This window comes from Hemitrygon akajei, chromosome 14 (assembly GCF_048418815.1).
Source record: "Hemitrygon akajei chromosome 14, sHemAka1.3, whole genome shotgun sequence".
In the NCBI taxonomy this organism is placed as follows: domain Eukaryota; kingdom Metazoa; phylum Chordata; class Chondrichthyes; order Myliobatiformes; family Dasyatidae; genus Hemitrygon; species Hemitrygon akajei.
This window is the reverse complement of record NC_133137.1, coordinates 50,027,261-50,045,390: the sequence shown is the minus strand read 5'-3', so window position 1 is coordinate 50,045,390 and position 18,130 is coordinate 50,027,261. Positions and strand designations below refer to the sequence as shown.

General features: G+C 44.9%; 1 pseudogene; it reads right to left on the bottom strand.

The window, feature by feature from the left end:
* Positions 1-2,447: 2,447 nt before the first annotated feature.
* Positions 2,448-3,455, bottom strand: LOC140738186 (kelch repeat and BTB domain-containing protein 4-like; annotated as a pseudogene).
* Positions 3,456-18,130: the final 14,675 nt, after the last annotated feature.

The window sequence follows — 18,130 nt, the reverse complement described above, 5'->3', positions numbered from 1 at the left end:
TGGGAACTTTCCGAGTGATATGAAAGAGTAACCAAATCTGGTTTGGTTGCTGGTGAGAAAGTTAAAAAAAAAACTGAAATAATTAAAAATTATATTAAAAATACCTATAATTAGTCTTACATGTTTAAGCTAATCTTATGTATACATGGCCATCTTATGCGAGGATAATCTTGTTGCGGTGGAAAGACTTGTGAGATTCTGAGAATGATACCGCCTGGGGCTTAGTTCCCGGTGGGGTCACCCATGGCAGAAAGGTCAAGGAGGAGGTTCCAGACAAAGAGAGATCCAACCAAGACCCCAACGGTGGAGCTGGTGTAAGATGATGACACGTCACAACTGCAGGGTACGGTTACCTTGGGAGATTTTCTGCAAGGTAGGGCGTTTGATGTCAGCATGGATTTGCCCTCTCTCCAGTCAGGACAGACGTGTTGAATGAGCCCCTGCAAAATCAGATAAATTTTTATTGTGGGGCTGGGGGCATGGAGCAGCTGAATTAACTTGAGTTAATGAAGATATGCTGTCTGTTTCTGGGTATAAAAGCACATGTTCTTTTAGCTCCATCATGTGGTCAGTCTCATTAACTCAACATAGGAGAAACAGAAAATAGAACAGAACCTTACAGGCCCTTCAGCCATGATTTTGGCAGGCCTTCTGACTTACTCTAAGATCGATCTAAACTTTCCCTTCTATATATTCTCCATTTTTCTATCAGCCATATGTCTAAGGTTTTCCAAAATGCCTGCAATCATCTTCCTCTCCAGCCACCATTGGCAGTGTATATCATCTAAATCATTGACATACAGCATAATAAAAAGCAGGCCCAACACCAACCCCTGTGGAACACCACTAGTCAGTGGCAGCCAACCAGAAAAGGATCTTTTATTCCCACTTGCCTCCTACCAATCAGCCAATGCTCTAACCATGCCAGTAACCTTCCTGTAATACATGGGCCCTTAACTTGGCAAGCAGCCTCATGGCAAAGGCATTCTGAAAATCCAAATATGCAGCATCCACTGTATTTCCTTTATCAATCCTACTTGTAATCTCCTCAAAGAATTCCAACAGGATCATCAGGAAAATTTTCCCTTAAGGAAACCATGCTGACTTTGCCTGATCTTGTCCTGTGTCACCAAGTACTCCATCATCTTGTCCTTAACAATTCAGAATCAGAATCAGGTTTATTATCACTGGCATTGACGTGAAATTTGTAAACTTAGCAGCAGCAGTTCAATGCAATACATAATCTAGCAGAGAGAGAGAAAAAAAATAAACAAGTAAATCAATTACATATATTGAATAGATTACTTTTTTTAAAAACATGCAAAACTAGAAATACTGCATATTGAAGAAAGTGAGGTAGTGTCCACAGCAAAGTCCATTTAGGAATTGGATGGCAGAGGGGAAGAAGCTGTTCCCGAATCGCTGAGTGTGTACCTTCAGGCTTCTGTACCTCCTACTTGATGGTAACAGTGAGAAAAGGACATGCCCTGGGTGCTGAAGGTCTTTCATAATGGATGCTGCCTTCCTGAGACACCTCTCCCTGAAGGTGTCCTGGATACTTTATAGGTGTAGTGTTCTTGTGCAGTGTGTTGAAACTCTGACTAAACACCAAGTTAAACCGGAGCCAATGAGGACAGGATCGCAGTAAGATTAACCGTTCACTGTTCACTCTTCCACATTAACGTATGGTGAAAACTGTTGATAAATAATACAAAACATATACAGTGTCTGTTTCTTTCTTGACACCACATTTGCATCATAAATATTTGTAAAAATAAAACTATAACAAACTGTATTACATTAAAGTACAACATACAGGCAGAATCTGCTTAAGCCATCAACAGTTTTAGGTAGACTCCAACACAATTTTTCCAGCTATGCTTTCAAAGGCACAAGAAAATAAACCTCATCAATTGTCATTTCTTTTAACAGAATCAGCGTTAACATTTTTACTTCAACATATCAACTGTCATACGAACTTAGGGCATTGCTTCTATGATGTTTCTTTATGAGTAGAAATGGAGCTTTCTGCATTGGTCCTGCACCTGCAGGCCCCCACCTTCCTGTTTCTCCGAACCGGAACTTACCCACAAGACGCGGTGAAACTGGGGGTGACATCATCACATGCCGCATTACATCACAGATAATGAATTTTACATTCTTTAAACTGTAACGTAGTTATCAACCTTTAACTCTAACTAGAAATAGTTACAAACAATTTATTTAATAAAGTTAAGTAAATACCTTAAGGGCAACACACTCCCCGCCTGACCTTTGTAAGGTCACTAAGAAGATGGTACAGAACTTTAATCTCTAAATCAGTCTTTAGGTAGAAGTCAAACTACCTCTGCAAATGGTCTCAGTCTGGAATAGAACATGACAATAGTTTGACATTGTTTAGGTCAATTCATGTCTTAGAAAACAAACATAGTACTGAAATTTTGTTGTCATCTGCAGAAGTTTAAAACAAAATAACTTCGTGCACTCAACAAATTAAATCCTAAAAACTGCAGTTTACTGTACTTGGTTAGAATCATGTCAAAAGAAATTGCCAATATCTCAATTCCATTTATCACCAATACTACAGATGCGGCTGGGTTCAGTTTTAATGTTTTGGCATCACCCTTTTCACACTTATTTCTGAAAACATAAATACACCCTTTGCAGCTGGCAATCTTCCACAGGGAGGGCACAGGACTCCAAACCTCTGGGAAGTGCAGTCTGGTGAAGCTGTCAAGCAGTGGATTGTAACATACCAGAGAATCTCTCTCAGCTACTATAAAAATCAGGTCCTTGTGAATAGCATCATGTATATGGCCTGTAAAGGGGAGGTGATATGACTTTAACTGACACGTCCTGGAACACATGTCAAAAACACTGAATGAGATGAGATGGTTTGGTAAAGAAGTCCAGGTCACTCTATTCCCCATCCAGTAGATAGATAGTTCCATTAAGGTTAACACCAGCAGCACAAGACACTGCAGTCTCCAGATGATTAGTTTCAACCCGCACATTATCACAGACCACATAATAATGACAGCACTGGAAGGTGTATCGTGAAGGGTTTTCCCACCCAATGAATAAATGGCATCTTCACTTGGGATGGATACAAGCGTGTGCTGAAGCCGATCTCTTGGCAGTGATGCGCATTGTTCCCAGTCCATTGTCTCCGTGTTTCACTTCCACATCCGTTGTGGGATGGGGCCACCTACAACATACGGGTCACTTCCATGCTTGCACGCGGCAGTAATCTGCTGGCGCAATCGATTTTGCCCACTGACACTGACAGCATCATCATCACAGTGCAAATACACTGCCAGTGAGTGTGTCCGAGTGTCTTCCACTGTTGGAGCAAGGTTATCGTCGTGCTCAGTTTGGGCGAAGACTGACCGTCTCGGTGTCTTCTCAGTTATTTGACTGTGCTCATGCCTTTGTTGTGCTTCTTTGATACACATAATGCTTGTGGAGGGGTGAAAAATTGAATGGCAGCCACTCTCTTGCATGTTAGTCGAGCGTGTTAACTGTCGGTTTGTGTACGTTGCCAAGGCACACCTCCCCTATCACCACCCAGACCAGATCCAGATGTTGGGCGAAGGGGGCGTTGTGTGGTCCATTGACCAGCTGCCTGACTTTGTGCACCTGGAAAACGTCTCTTCCGAGTAGCAGGAGTATTTCTGCTTTTGGATCCAGTTCTGGGATGTGCTGGGCAATGTGGTGGAGATGCAGCTGGTGTAGCACTGCACTTGGCATCAGAATCTCGGTGTGGTTATTCAAGATCTTGTTGCACTCCAAGAGTGGAGGGAGACAACTTTACCATCCAGTGACTCGAGCTGGAAGCCTTCTGCCTTCCTTCCAGATGTTTCTGCGATGCCAGAGCAAGTTCTGAGGTAGTATGGGAATGGATTACTCTCTACGCTGAACAACTTGAAGAACTCTGCTCTGACTAGTGAGTGGTTGCTCTGGTCATCCAGAATTACATAGACTTTGATGGCCTTGTCTTTGGCTCCCTTAGTGTACACCTTAGTGAGGCAGATCTTTGAGCACGAATGGCTTGACTAACCTGGACCGCAAACTTCTGTGCAGCTCGAGCTGTCAACAGTTGTACCGGGGTGATCCTCTCCCTCCCTGCTGTCCTCTTGTGAGGGTGAAGAAGTCTTGCCAGTTTGCGGTGACGGGCCAGGATGCATGGCCCCATCGTGATTAGTGCTGTTGCATTCCAAGCACTTTACGGGAACATACACTCTTTAGCGAGGTGGGAGGTAGAGGAGCAGCACTTAAAACATTTTCTTTTTTCCTTGAGAAGGGCCTTTCTTTCATCAAAGGGTTTGTTTCTAAACATTCTGTATTTTTTGAGGGGGTGGGGTTTGTTGTGCAATGGACAATTCTTGCTGGGGTCATTGTTAGTTGAGATTTCGGTTTTATGCACTGAGATGGGTTTATTGATGTCAAAATTGTTCGAAATGGATATATTGATTTAGAAAACTTTCCTGAACACATTTGACAAACTCCAAGCCATCTAGCCCTTTCACAGTGTGGGAGTCCCAGTCAATATGTGGAAAGTTAAAATCCCCTACTATTACAACTTTCTGTTTCTTACATCAGTCTGCTATCTCTCTACAGATTTGCTCCTCCAATTCTAACTATTGGGCAGTCTATATTACAAAACTATTAGTGTGGTCACACCTTTCCCGTTCCTCAGCTCCACCCATATGGCCTCTGTAGACAAGCCCTCCGGGCTGTCCTGTCTACGCACAGCTGTGATATTTTCCCTGACTAGCAATGCCACTCCTCCCCCTTTCATCCCTCCCCCGTCATGTCTGAAACAACAGAACCCTGGAACATTAAGCTGCCAGTCCTGCCCCTCCTGCAACCAAGTCTCACTAATAGCAATAATGTCGTAATCCCAAGTGCCAATCCATGCCCCAAGCTCATCTGCCTTACCTACAATACTCCTTACATCGAAATAGATGCACCTGAGAACATTTCTATCACATACAAACCTTTGATTTCTGTCTATACATGCATCACCTTTATCCTCCTCCACCTCACTATCTGCTGTAACACTCTGGTTCCCCTCCCCCTGAAAATCTAGTTTAAACCCCCCGGAGCAGCACTAGCGAATCTACCCGCAAGGGTGTTAGTCTCCCTCCAGTTCAGGTGCAACCCGTCCCGTCGGAACAGGCCCCAACTTCCCTGGAACAAAGCCCAATTGTCCAGAAACATGAAGCCCTCCCTCCTGCACCATCTCCTTAGCCTTAAAATTGTGTTCTTGGGAAGCACAGGCAACGTCCAAATCATCAAAGAAGCAGCCCGAGTGTCTTTGCAGAATCCTTTATATCTATTGACAGGTTTGGAAACCTCTCCCAGTCAGCATCGTGGCTGTGAATTCACTGAACCAGCTCCTGTCACCAGTAACATGTATCAAGCACTCTATCAAACACCATCATGAGAACATATTTCCAGAAGACAGAAAATGCTACAAAAGATTTCAAGGTTTCTTTGAAGAAACTTGTAGATAGAAAAATGGAGGGCTATGTAAGAGGAAAGGGTTATATTGATCTTAAAGTAGGTTTAAAGTTCAGCACAACATTGTTTGCTAAAGGGCCTGAACTGTGGCGTAGTGTTCTATTTTCTATAAAAGTAACACCCACACTGACTCAACGTGACCTGCAGCCCACAGCTGCTCAAAATGAAGGAGCTTTGAATATGCATTGAACACTTCCATGTTGGATAACCATGGTGCCAGTTAACCACAGAGATGTTCCGTGGGCTGCAGACAATACTTATAAATATACCTCTTTCGAATTAATCACTGTGATCTGTAGCATGTAATTTCCCTCCAAGCAACTAAATGATCTACAGAGTTTATGATCGTCTGAATGTCTAGGCGGACCAGATGGGTACGGCAACTTTAAGCAGACGAACGTTCATCGCCACAGACAAAAGCGAAGCAGGACAGGGGTGGGTGGGTGGGTTGGGGGGGAACACAAGCCAGTCTGAAACACAAAGGGATGAGGACCCCTCTACCCAGCATCATTAGCAAATGTACAGTCACTGGAGAACAAAATTGAGGACCTGAGGGCAAGATCTCTGTATCGGAGGGAAATAAGAGACTGTTGTATTCTATGCTTGAGTGAGACTTGGATGTCTTCCAGCACACCAGATTCCGCAATCAGACCCGAAGGCTTCTCAATTTCCCATATGGACTGAACTGTTGATTTAGAAAGGAAAAAAGGTGGAGTGTGTGTTTCATGATAAACTCTCGGTGGTGTTCCAATGTGGTTGGTGGTTTTGTCAAACTCGTGTTCCCCCAACATTAAACACCTAACAGTCAAATGCTGCCCATTCTACTTAGCTAGAGAGTTCTCCTCCATAATCCTGACCACAATTTACATACCACCAGCATCGACTGTAATCAAGCAATCGCAATACTGCATGAAGCCATCTCCAAACAAGGAACAGTCCATCTCAACACATTTCAAACCATCGTTGGGGACTTCAACCAGGATTATCTGAAGAAAAGCCTGCCCAGTTACCATCAGCATACAACCTGTAGCACCAGAGATTCCAACACACTGAATTACTGTTATACTAAGGTAAGGAATGCCTACCGTTCCATGCCCAGACTGCATTTCAGTAAATCGGATCACTTGGCTAACCTCCAACACGTGTCCAAGCAGAGGATACCGATAAGGATAAGGATAACAAAGAGGCGGTCACAGGAAGTAGAGGAGAGGCTACAGGATTGTTTTTAGTCAGTGGACTGGCGTGTGTTCAAGGACTCATCTGTGGATCTAAATGAATATCTAAATGGTTGTCATGGTCTTTGTTAAAACAATTGTAGGTGAATATGTACCCATAAAATCATTCAGAGTCTACATGAAACACAGTCACAGGAAAGCAGCATCCATCATCGGGTACCCCCACCACCCAGGACGTGCTCTTTTCTCAGTGCTGCCATCAGGAAGAAGATACAGGAGCCTCGTGACTCAGTTTATTGCCTTTTGCATACACATTGAAGGCCCAGGTTGGTTTGGTTTTTCATTGATTCATACTATTCTATGAATTTACTGAGTATGCCCACAAGGAGATGTAACAAAATTAGTGTCCTGGAGAGGCCAAGTCATAGTCCAGACCTCAATCCAACTGAGAATATGTGGCAGGAGTTTAAAAGGGCTGTTCACTCATGCAATCTGGCAGAGCTAGGGCAGTTTTGTAAAGAAGAATAGGGAAAAATTGCGGTGCAAAGTCGATAGACACCTATCCACACAGTCTCAAGGCTGTAATTGCTGCCAAGGATGTACCAACTAAATACTGACTTAAAGGACATGAGAAATAAGAGCAGGAGTAGGCCATCCGGCACATCGAGCCTGCCTTGCCATTCTATAAGATCATGGCTGATCTGTCCGTAAACTCAGCTCCATCTACCTGCCTTTTCCCCATAACTCTTAATCCCCCTGTTATGTAAAAATCTGTCTAACTGTATCTTAAATATATTTAGTGAAGAAGCCTCAACTGCTTCCCTGGGCAGAGAATTCCACAGATTCACCACTCTCTGGGAAAAACGGTTTCTCCTCATCTCCATCCTAAATCTTCTCCCCTGAATCTTGAGGCAATGTCCCCTAGTTCTAGTCTCACCTCCCAATGGAAACAACTTTCTTACTTCTATCTTAACTATCCTTTTCAAAAGATCTTCTACAAGATCCCCTCTCATTCTTCTGAATTCCAGAGAGTATAGTCCCAGGCGACTCAATCTCTCCTCATAGATTAACCCCTTCATCTCTGTAATCAACCTGGTGAACCTCCTCTGCACTGCCTCCAAATCCAGTATACGCTTCCTCTAGTACGGAGACCAGAACTGCACACAGTACTCCAGGTGTGGCCTCACCAGTACCCTGTATAGTTGCAGCATGATCTCCTTGCTCTTGAATTCAATCCCTCTAGCAATGAAGGCCAACATTTTATTTGCCTTCTTAATAACCTGCTGTACCTGCAAGCCAACTTTTTGCAATTCATGAACAAGCATTCCCAAGTCCCTCTACACAACAGCATGCTGCAATCTTTCACCATTTAAATAATAATCTGCTCTTCTATTCTTCCTTCCAAAGTGGATGATCTCGCATTTACCAACGTTGTATTCCATCTGCCAGACCTTGGCTCATTCTCTTAACCTATCTCTATCCCTTTGCAGACTTTCCACATCCTCTGTAGAATTTGCTTTTCCACTCAGTTTAGTGTCACCAGCAAATTTTGCTACACTACACTCAGCCCCACCTTCCAAATCATCAATGTAAATAGTAAACAGCTGCGGGCCCAGCACCAACCCCTGCGGCACCCCACTCACCACTGACTGCCAACCGGAGAAACACCCATTTATACCAACTCTCTGCCTTCTGTGGGTTAACCAATCCAGTACCCATGCCAATACACTTACTCCGACTCCATGCATCCATCTTATTTATAAGTCTCTTGTGCAGCACCTTATCGAACACCTTCTGGAAAACCAAGTGTATGGCATCCACCTGTTCCCCTCTATCCACTGCACTCATTATGTCTTCAAAGAACTCCAGTAAGTTTCTGCCCTTTCTGAATCCATGCTGCGTCTGTCTAATGGAACCACTCCTTTCTAAATGTTTCGCTATTTCTTCCTTAATGACAATAAAGGGGGTGAATACTGAAGCGATCAATTATTTTGTGTTTTATATTTGTAATTAATTTAAATCACTTTGTAGAGATCTGTTTCCACTTTCTCATGAGAAAGTATTTTTCTGTTGATCAGTGTTTAAAAAGCCAAACTATATCTAGTGTGATTCAATGTTGTAAAACAATAAAACATGAAAACTTCCAAGGGGTGGGGGGGGGGGTGAACACTTTTTATAGGCACTGTATATGTATTTGATAATAGCTTTATTTTGAACACTTCCAGCCCCTCTGAGCAGAACAGACACCAAGCATATCAACAGAAGAGGTGCACATCTCCAACAGCCCATCCACCACCTACCTCATCAAGTCTACTCTCCTTGCAGAGTTCTTCTGGCACCTTAGAAACTGAGAACTGGAGTAAATACAAGTTATCTTGAGTTTGCCCAAGATGGGAAAAAACATCAAATAAACTGTCGTGTCTGCAAGCAGGAAATAACTAAAGCTTTAAACTATGTAGAGGTGACAATACAGCAATCTCAGACAGGCCACATTGGTAGTTATTTCTCAAACACACCTGCAGCATCCTTGTCCCATTTACCCATCTTTCTCCATGTCCCATTTACCCATCTTTCTCCATGTCCCATTTACCCATCTTTCTCCATGTCCCTTTCCTTCAACTATCCAACAAATCCTTAGATATTCACAAGCTTAATTTCAGTCCCCACATCTGGAAGTGAATTCTTCATTCTCACATGGCTCAGAATAGTAAAACTCCTTCTGCTTTTTGTCTTAACTCCTCTGTATCTTGTATGTTTACTTGTCCTGCACTGCCCTGCTACAAAGTGATACATTGTATGGAAGAGACACCAAACCCAAACAAGTTAATCACGTGGAAAATACATGGCTGGAGGTTAAGATCCAGCAAACATGCCTTCTCCCCACAACAACACTAATAGAGTCATCGAGCACTACTGTGTCCAAACAGGTCCTTTGGTCCATCTGGTCTGGCCAAACTGTATTCTGCCTTGTCCCATTCACCCACACTTGGACCACGGCTTTGTGCTGGGCAAATCATGTCTTACCACCTTGACTGAGTTTCCTGACAAGAGAGATCGATAAAGGTAGAGCTGTGGATGTTGTCTACGTGGATTTTAGTGAAGCATTTGACAAAGTCCCTCATCGAAGGCTCATCCAGAAAATTAAGATGCATAGGGTCCACAGCGGATTGTCAGTATCATTCAGAACTGGCTTGCATATAGAAGACAGCGGGTAGTGATCAAAGGGATTTATTCGAGCTGGAAGTCTGTAATTTGTTGAGTTCCGGAGAGATGTATGCTGGGACCTCTGCTGTTCGTGATGTATATAAGTGACCCAGATGAAAATGTAGATGGGTGGATTAGTAAATTTGTAGATGATACCATGATTGGTGGAGTTGTGGGTAGTGTTGAAGACTGGTAAAGAATACTGCACAATATAGACCAGCTGCAGATCTGGGCTGAGAAATGGCAGATGCAATTTAACCCAGATAAATGTGAGCTGTTGCACCTCGGTAGGGCAAATACAAGAGACAGTGCACTGTTAAGGGCAAGAACAATGTTGCTGAGCAGAGAGATCTTGGGGTCCAAGTTCACTGCTCCTTGAAAGTGGCTACACAGGTTGATAGGGCGGTTAAGAAGGCTTATGGAATGCTTGTTTTTATTAGTCGAGGCATTGAATTCAAAAGTCATTAGGTTATGTTGCAACTTTGTAGATCTCTGGTTAGGCCTCATCTTGACTATTGCCCCAGTTCCATTGCCCACAATAGGAAGGATGTTGAGGCTCTGGAAAGGGTGCAGATGAAGTTTACCAGGATGCCTCCTGGTTCAGAGGGTAGGTGCTATCATGAGAGGCTGGATAAACTTCTCTGGAGAGGCAAAGGCTGAGGGGAGATCTGATAGAGGTTTACACAATTATGAGAGACATAGATAGAGTAGACAAGGAGTATGTTTCCTATGGTGGAGATGCCTAATACCAGAGTGTATGCATTGAAGGTGAGAGGAAGTAGGTTCACAGGGGATATGAGGGGTAAGTTTTTACTCAGAGAGAGGTGTATGCCTGGAGTGTGCTGCCTAGTATGGTGGCAGAGGCAAATACATTCAAAGCTTTTAAGACATAATTAGCTGAGCACATGAATATGAGGAAGATGGAGGGATATGGACATGATGTAACTGGGCATTCAACCATGTGCAAAAGACAATAAACTGTGCAAATACAAAAAGAAATACTTAATAATAATAATGATGATAAACAAATAAACAATAAATTTTGAGAAAATGAGATGAAGAGTCCTTGAAAATGAGTCCATAGGTGTGAGAAAATTTCAGTAATGGGGCAAATGAAGTTAAACGAAGTTATCCCCTCCAGTTCAAGAATGTGATGGTTGATGGGTAATAACTATTCCTAACGTGGTGATGAAAGTCCTTGATTATAGATGGTGTTTTCCTGTGACAAGGCTCTGTGTAGATGTGCTCAGTGGTAGGGAGGGCTTTACCTGTGATGGGCTGGGCTACATCCACTACCTTTTGTAGGATTTTCCATTCAAGGGCATTAGTGTTTCCATACCAGGCAGTGATGCAGCCAGTCAATACACTCTCCGCTGCACATCTATAGAAGTTTGTCAAAGTTTGAGATGACATGCTGAATCTTCACAAACTCCTAAGGAAGTAGAGGTGCTGTCATACTTTCTCATAATTACAGTCACAGGCTGGGTCCGGAACAGGTCCACTGAAATGATAACACCAAGGAATTTAAGGTTGCTGACCTTCTCCACCACTGATCTTCCAATGAGGACTGGCTTGGGGACCTCCAGTTTCCTAGTCATTAATCAGCTCCTTGGTCTTGCAAACATTGAGTAAGATGTTTTTATTACGGTACAACTCAGCCAGATTTTTTATCTCCTTCCTGACTCATCATCACCTTTGATGACGACAGCAGTGTCATCAGCAAACTTGAACATGGCGTTGGAGCTGAGCTTAGCCACACAGTCACAAATGTAAAGTGAGTAGAGCCTGGGGCTATGCACACAACCTTGTGATACACCTGCGCTGATGGAGATTGTGGTGGAGATATTGCAAAACTGAACTGACTGAGGTCTGCAAGTAAGGAAATCAAAGATTCAATTGCATAAGGAGGTGTAGAAGCCAAAGTCTAGAAGCTTAGTGATATGTTTTGAGGCAATGACACTATCCAATGCAAAGATGTAGTCAATAAAGAGCATCCTGATCTATGCATTTTTGCTGTCCAGAGGTTCCAGGGTTGAGTGAAGAGCCGATGAGATTGCATCTGCCATGGACCTGTTGCTCCAGTAGGCAAATTGGAGCAGATCCAAGATGCTTCTTCGGTGGAGGGGGGGGGGGGGGGCAGCGGCTTGATACGTTTCATCACCAACCTCTCAAAACACTTGATGTAAGTGTGGATGTTGGGGCTACTGAACGATAGTCATGGAGGCAGGTTACCATGTTCTCCTTTGGCACCAGTATAAGTGAAACCTGCCTGAAGAAGACAGATACTTTAGACTGCCAAAGCAAGAGGTTAAAGAGCTCAGAGAACACACCAGCCAGTGATCAGCACAGTTCTTTAGTACTTGGTCAGGAACCCAGTCTGGGCCAGATGCTTTTCATGGGGTCACCCTCCTAATGATTGCTTGTACGTTGGCCTCAGATACTGAATTCACAGGATCACTGGGGGCTGTGCGAGTTTGTGATGGATCCTCCAGCACAACTTTCCTAGTAATCTCCTCAAAAACTTATATATCCAGTCCCTTAAATTGCTACACGGATTGCTTATCCCCTTTCTCTCTCCTGACGGTCACCCAGTTTCCTGTGTCCTGCAATCCTTAAAAGAAAATGGGATTTCACCTTCACTTACTAGTCAAGATAATGTAGAATTGTTGCATTAAATACAAAGGGTAAGAGTTACCTTGATTCCCACAGAATGGTATGACGTACTCACTAACAACCCCAAAGCAGGAACATGAACAAGAGAAAATCTGCAGATGCTGGAAATCCAAGTAACACACAAAATGCTGGAGAAACTCAGCAGGCCAGGCAGCATTGATGGAAAAAAAGTACAATCGACGTTTCACGACTCCTGCCAAATGGTCTTAACCCGAAACGTCAACTGTACTTTTTTCCCCCCATCGATGCTGTCTGGCCTGCTAAGTTTTGTGTGTGTTGACAGGAAGACGAGGAGTCTACTCCATTACTCATCAAATCATGGCTGAGGATTTACCTCAGCATCATCTTCTTTTCAGGTCAGGGGACCTAAACAGAGGTACGTTGTTTACACAGAGAGTGGTGGGTGTGTGGAATCCCCTGCTGTTGGCATGCTTTCTTCACAATTGCAACAATATATATTGAGCTCAGGATAGATCTTTGGAGATGGTGACACAGGAACATGAAACTGCTCACTCTTTCCACTGCTGTTCCTACAATGAGGACTAGTGTGTGTTCTCTTGAACACTTCCTGAAGTCTACAATCAATTCTTTGGTCTTACTGATGTTGCATGCAAAGTTGTTGCGATCCAAATCAACCAGCCGATCCACCTCACTTCTGTATCTGAGAATCATACCCACTATTTCCCCATGTTTCACAGGTGGTGATGAGAATATAGAACTTGCTGCCATATGAAGGTGGTGACATTGTTAAGTTTTAGGGTAGCTTTGGTCTATCAATAAAAGAACAGAGAGGAATCATGGCACAGTGTGGGGGGGGGAGGGGGTGTTGTTTGAAGAACACACACTGACAATGACCAACTGGACCAAATGACCCATGGGTGCATTCCATGTCACTTAGTCCTATTCTATCTAGGAAAAGAAACCTACTTATTTTTAGAAATGGCATTGAAAGTACAGAAGTTCAGGAGTGAAATTAAAGGCAAAATTGGGAAAGCAAAGAGGTACCATGTAAAACCAAAGAACAAGAGAATAACCGAGGAAACAAGAGAGCTTATTTGGATTAATAAAGGATAAAATGTGTCTGGAGGTGATGGATATGAGTGAAATTCTTAAAATACTTTGCATTTGTCTTCACAATAGGGCTGGGGGAGTGTGGGAAAGATATGGGAGATGAGGGATGAGGGAGAGGTATGAGAGATAAGGGATGTGGTGGAAAGCGAGGGAGAAATTTGGGAGATGAGTAATAAGGTGGAAAATGAGGGAGTGGTATGAGCAATGAGGGATGGGGTGGAGGGTGAGGGAGAGGTAAGGGAGATACAGAGTCATAGAAGCATAGGAATCCACAGCACATTGCAGGACCTAGAATTTCCCTACCACATAGCCCTGTATTTTTCTGAGCTCAATATACCTATCAAAGAGTCTATTAAGAGACCCTATTATATCCGCTTCTACCAACATTACTAGCAAATGCAGTCATGCACCCACCACTCTTTGTGTGAAAAACTTACCTCTGACATCTCCCTTGTACCTGCTTCCAAGCACCTTAAAACTCTGCCCCTTCCTGTTGGCCATTTCAGCCCTGAAAAAGCTTCTGGCTGTCCACATGATCAATGCCTCTCATCATCTTATACACCTCTATCAGGTCTCCTTTCATCCTCCGTCGCTCCAAGGAGGAAAGACCAAGTTCACTCAACCTATTCTCATAAGGCATGCTCTCCAATCCAGGCAACATCCTTGTAAATCTCCTCTGCACCCTTTCTATAGTATTCACATCCATCCTGTAGTGAGGCGACCAGAACTGAACACAGTACTCCAAGTGGGGTCTGACCAAGGCCTTATATAGCTGTAACATTACTTCACGGCTCTTGAACTCAATCCCATAGTTGATGAAGGCCAACACACCATATGCCTTCTCAACAACACTGTCAACCTGCACAGTAGCTTTGAGTGCCCTATGGACATAGACCCCAAGATCTCACTGATCCTCCACACTGCCAAGAGACTTACCATTAATATAATATTCTGCCTTCAAATGTGGCCTTCTGAAATGAACCACTTTACACTTAGCGGGTTGAACTCCATCTGCCACTTCTCAGCCTAGTTCTACATCCTATTGATGTCATGCTGTAACCTCTGACTTTCACGAGGTAGGGACAAGGATGCTGGGAGAGGACCCACAAGCAGGACACAAACATTTCTTTCTTAGGTACAATAAAATAGCATTTATTACTCGCTGTACAGAAGATCGGGAAGTCAAGGAGGACAAAGAGGAACACGAGCCTAGGACTAGGGGACTAGGGACTAGGATTGTCGCGGACCTGGGACTTGGAAACGGGGAGCTAGGATCACCGCGGCCATGACTTGGACAGCGGGAACATGGACAGCCGCAGACCTTGGACTTGGACAGTGGGAACATGGATCGGCGCGGACCTTGGACTTGGACAGGGGGACCATGGACAGCCGCGGACCTTGGACTTGGACAGTGGGAGCATGGACAGTCACGGACCTTGGACTTGGACAGTGGGAACATGGACAGTCACGGACCTTGGACTTGGACAGTGGGAACATGGACAGTCACGGACCTTGGACTTGGACAGTGGGAACATGGACAGTCACGGACCTTGGACTTGGACAGTGGGAACATGGACAGTCACGGACCTTGGACTTGGACAGTGGGAACAAGGACAGTCACGGACCTTGGACTTGGACAGTGGGAACATGGACAGTCACGGACCTTGGACTTGGACAATGGGAACATGGACAGTCACGGACCTTGGACTTGGACAGTGGGAACAAGGACAGTCACGGACCTTGGACTTGGACGGGGGAACATGGACAGCCACGGACCTTGGACTTGGACTGTGGGAACATGGACAGTCGCGGACCTTGGACTTGGACAGTGGGAACATGGACAGTCACGGACCTTGGACTTGGACAGTGGGAACAAGGACAGTCACGGCCCTTGGACTTGGACAGTGGGAACACGGACAGTCACGGACCTTGGACTTGGACAATGGGAACATGGACAGTCACGGACCTTGGGCTTGGACAGTGGGAACATGGACAGTCACGGACCTTGGACTTGGACAGTGGGAACAAGGACAGTCACGGACCTTGGACTTGGACAGTGGGAACATGGACAGTCACGGACCTTGGACTTGGACAGTGGGAACATGGACAGTCACGGACCTTGGACTTGGACAGTGGGAACATGGACAGCCGCGGACCTTGGACTTGGACGGTGGGAACATGGATCGCCATGAACCTTGGACTTGGACAGTGGGAACATGGACAGTTGGGGACCTTGGACTTGGACAGTGGGAACATGGATCTTCGCGAACCTTGGACTTGGACAGGGGGAACATGGACAGCTGCAGACCTTGGACTTGGACGGGGGGAACATGGACAGCCGCGGACCTTGGACGTGGACCCTGGGGACTGGGACTACCACGGCCCTTGGACTTGGAGACTGGGACCTTGATTCACCATTGCCAGACACTTGGATACCATGGATCGCTGCAGCCAGAAACGTGGACACCAAAACACAGGACAAGGAATCTTGAACCAGGACTCCACCTCCAGATCAGGCACCGAGCCGGGACTCTTCGAAGGGTAGACATGGACAAGGGGCATAAACGTCGAGTCAGGACTCCACCTTCAGCTCACCCCTGGTAGGGTGACCTTGCCCGGACCCACTCTGGCGATGGAAGGTGAATTGCTGGCAGTCCGATGCGGGCTGGATTACTCTGGCTTGTCGTAGTGGCAGCGACTTGCGAAGGCTTCTTAACACTCTCACCCCGAACAGCTAAAGCCAGGGGCTTATAAGCTGCCGGTTCGGGTCGAAGGTAGATTACCTGATTACCAAGCTCAAGGGATGTGTGAAATGGAATTAGAAGGGAACAAGGAGTCAATGGTCCGGATTGCAACCTAACTAAATTTAAAGGGGAACCGATCCGGAGCATGACACTGACAACCCTCCAGACTACCAACAACACCTCAACTTCTGTGTCATCAGCAAACCTACCAACCCACCCTCCTACTTCCTCATCCAGGTCATTTATAAAAATCACAAAGAGCAGCATCCCAAAACAGATCCCTGCAGAACACCATTGTTCACCATCCTCCAAGCAGAATACAAAACATCCACAACGATCCATTGCCTTCTGTGGTCAAGCCAATTCTGGATCCACATAGCAAAGTCTCCTTGGATCCCATGCCTCTTTACTTTCTGAATGAGCCTCACATGGAGAACCTTATCAAATGCCTTACTGAAATCCATATACACTACATCCACTGCTCTACCTTCATCAATACGTTTTGTTACATCCTCAAAGAATTCAATCAGGTTCATAAGGCATGACCTGCCCTTGACAAAGCCATTCTGACTATCCCCTAATCAGATTATGTCTTTCCAAATGCTCATAAATCCCACCACTCAGGATCTTCTCCAATATCTTGCTACCATTAAAATAAGACTCACTCGTCTATAACCTCCTGGGTTATCTCTACTCCGTTTTCTAGAATAAGGGAACAACATTTGCAACCTACCAATGCTCTGGAACTTCCCTATCACTCAACCCTATTGATGATGCAAAGGTCATCGCCAGAGGCTCAGTAATCTCCTTCCTCACTTCCCACGGTAGCTGGTGTTTATCTCATCTGGTCCCAGTGACTTATCTAACTTAATACCTTTCAAAAGCTCCAGTATATCCTCTTTCTTAATGTCTATACACTCAAGTATTTCAGTCCGCTGCAAGTCATCACCAAAATTCCCAAGGTCCTTTTTCCTGGTGAACATTGTAGCAAAGTATTCTTTAAGTACCTCCTCTACCTCCTCTGGCTCCATGAACATTTCCACTCTCACTCCTGATTGGTCCTATTCTCACATGGCTCATCCTCTTGCTCTTCACATACTTGTAGAATGCCTTGGGGTTTTCCTTAATCCTGCGTGCCAAGGCCTTCTCATCGCCCCTTCTCGCTCTCCTAATTTCATTCTCGAGCTCCTGGCACCTTTGTAATTTTTTTTAGAGCTCCAGAGCCTAGTTTCTTGATCCTTTCATAAACCTTTCTTTACTTTTAACTAAATTTTCTGCATTCTTTGTACAGCATAGGATGAAGGATGCAGTGGAGGGTGAAGGAGAGGTGTGAGAGATGAGGGATGGAGTGGAGAGTGAAGAGGTGTAAAGAATGAGCTGCAGGGTGAGGGAGAAGTGACAGGGGAGATGGGATGGAGGGTGAGGAAGGGGTGTGAGAGACTAGGAATCAGGTAGAGGGGAAGAGGTAGTAGGATGAGTGGAGGGTGAGGGAGAAGTGACGGGACATGGGGTGTGGACGATGAGGAATGGGATGGACAGTGAGGGAGGGATGTGAGAGATAAGGAATGAGATGGAGGGTGAGGGAGAGGGATAAGGTGGAGGGTGACGGGGTGTGGGAGATGAGGGATAAGGTGGACTGGAGGGTGAGAAAGAGGCGAGGGAGATGAAGGATGAGGTGGCGTTTGAGAGAGATGAGGGACAGGGTGGAGGAAAGGAAAGGAGAGGGAGGAGGGCAGG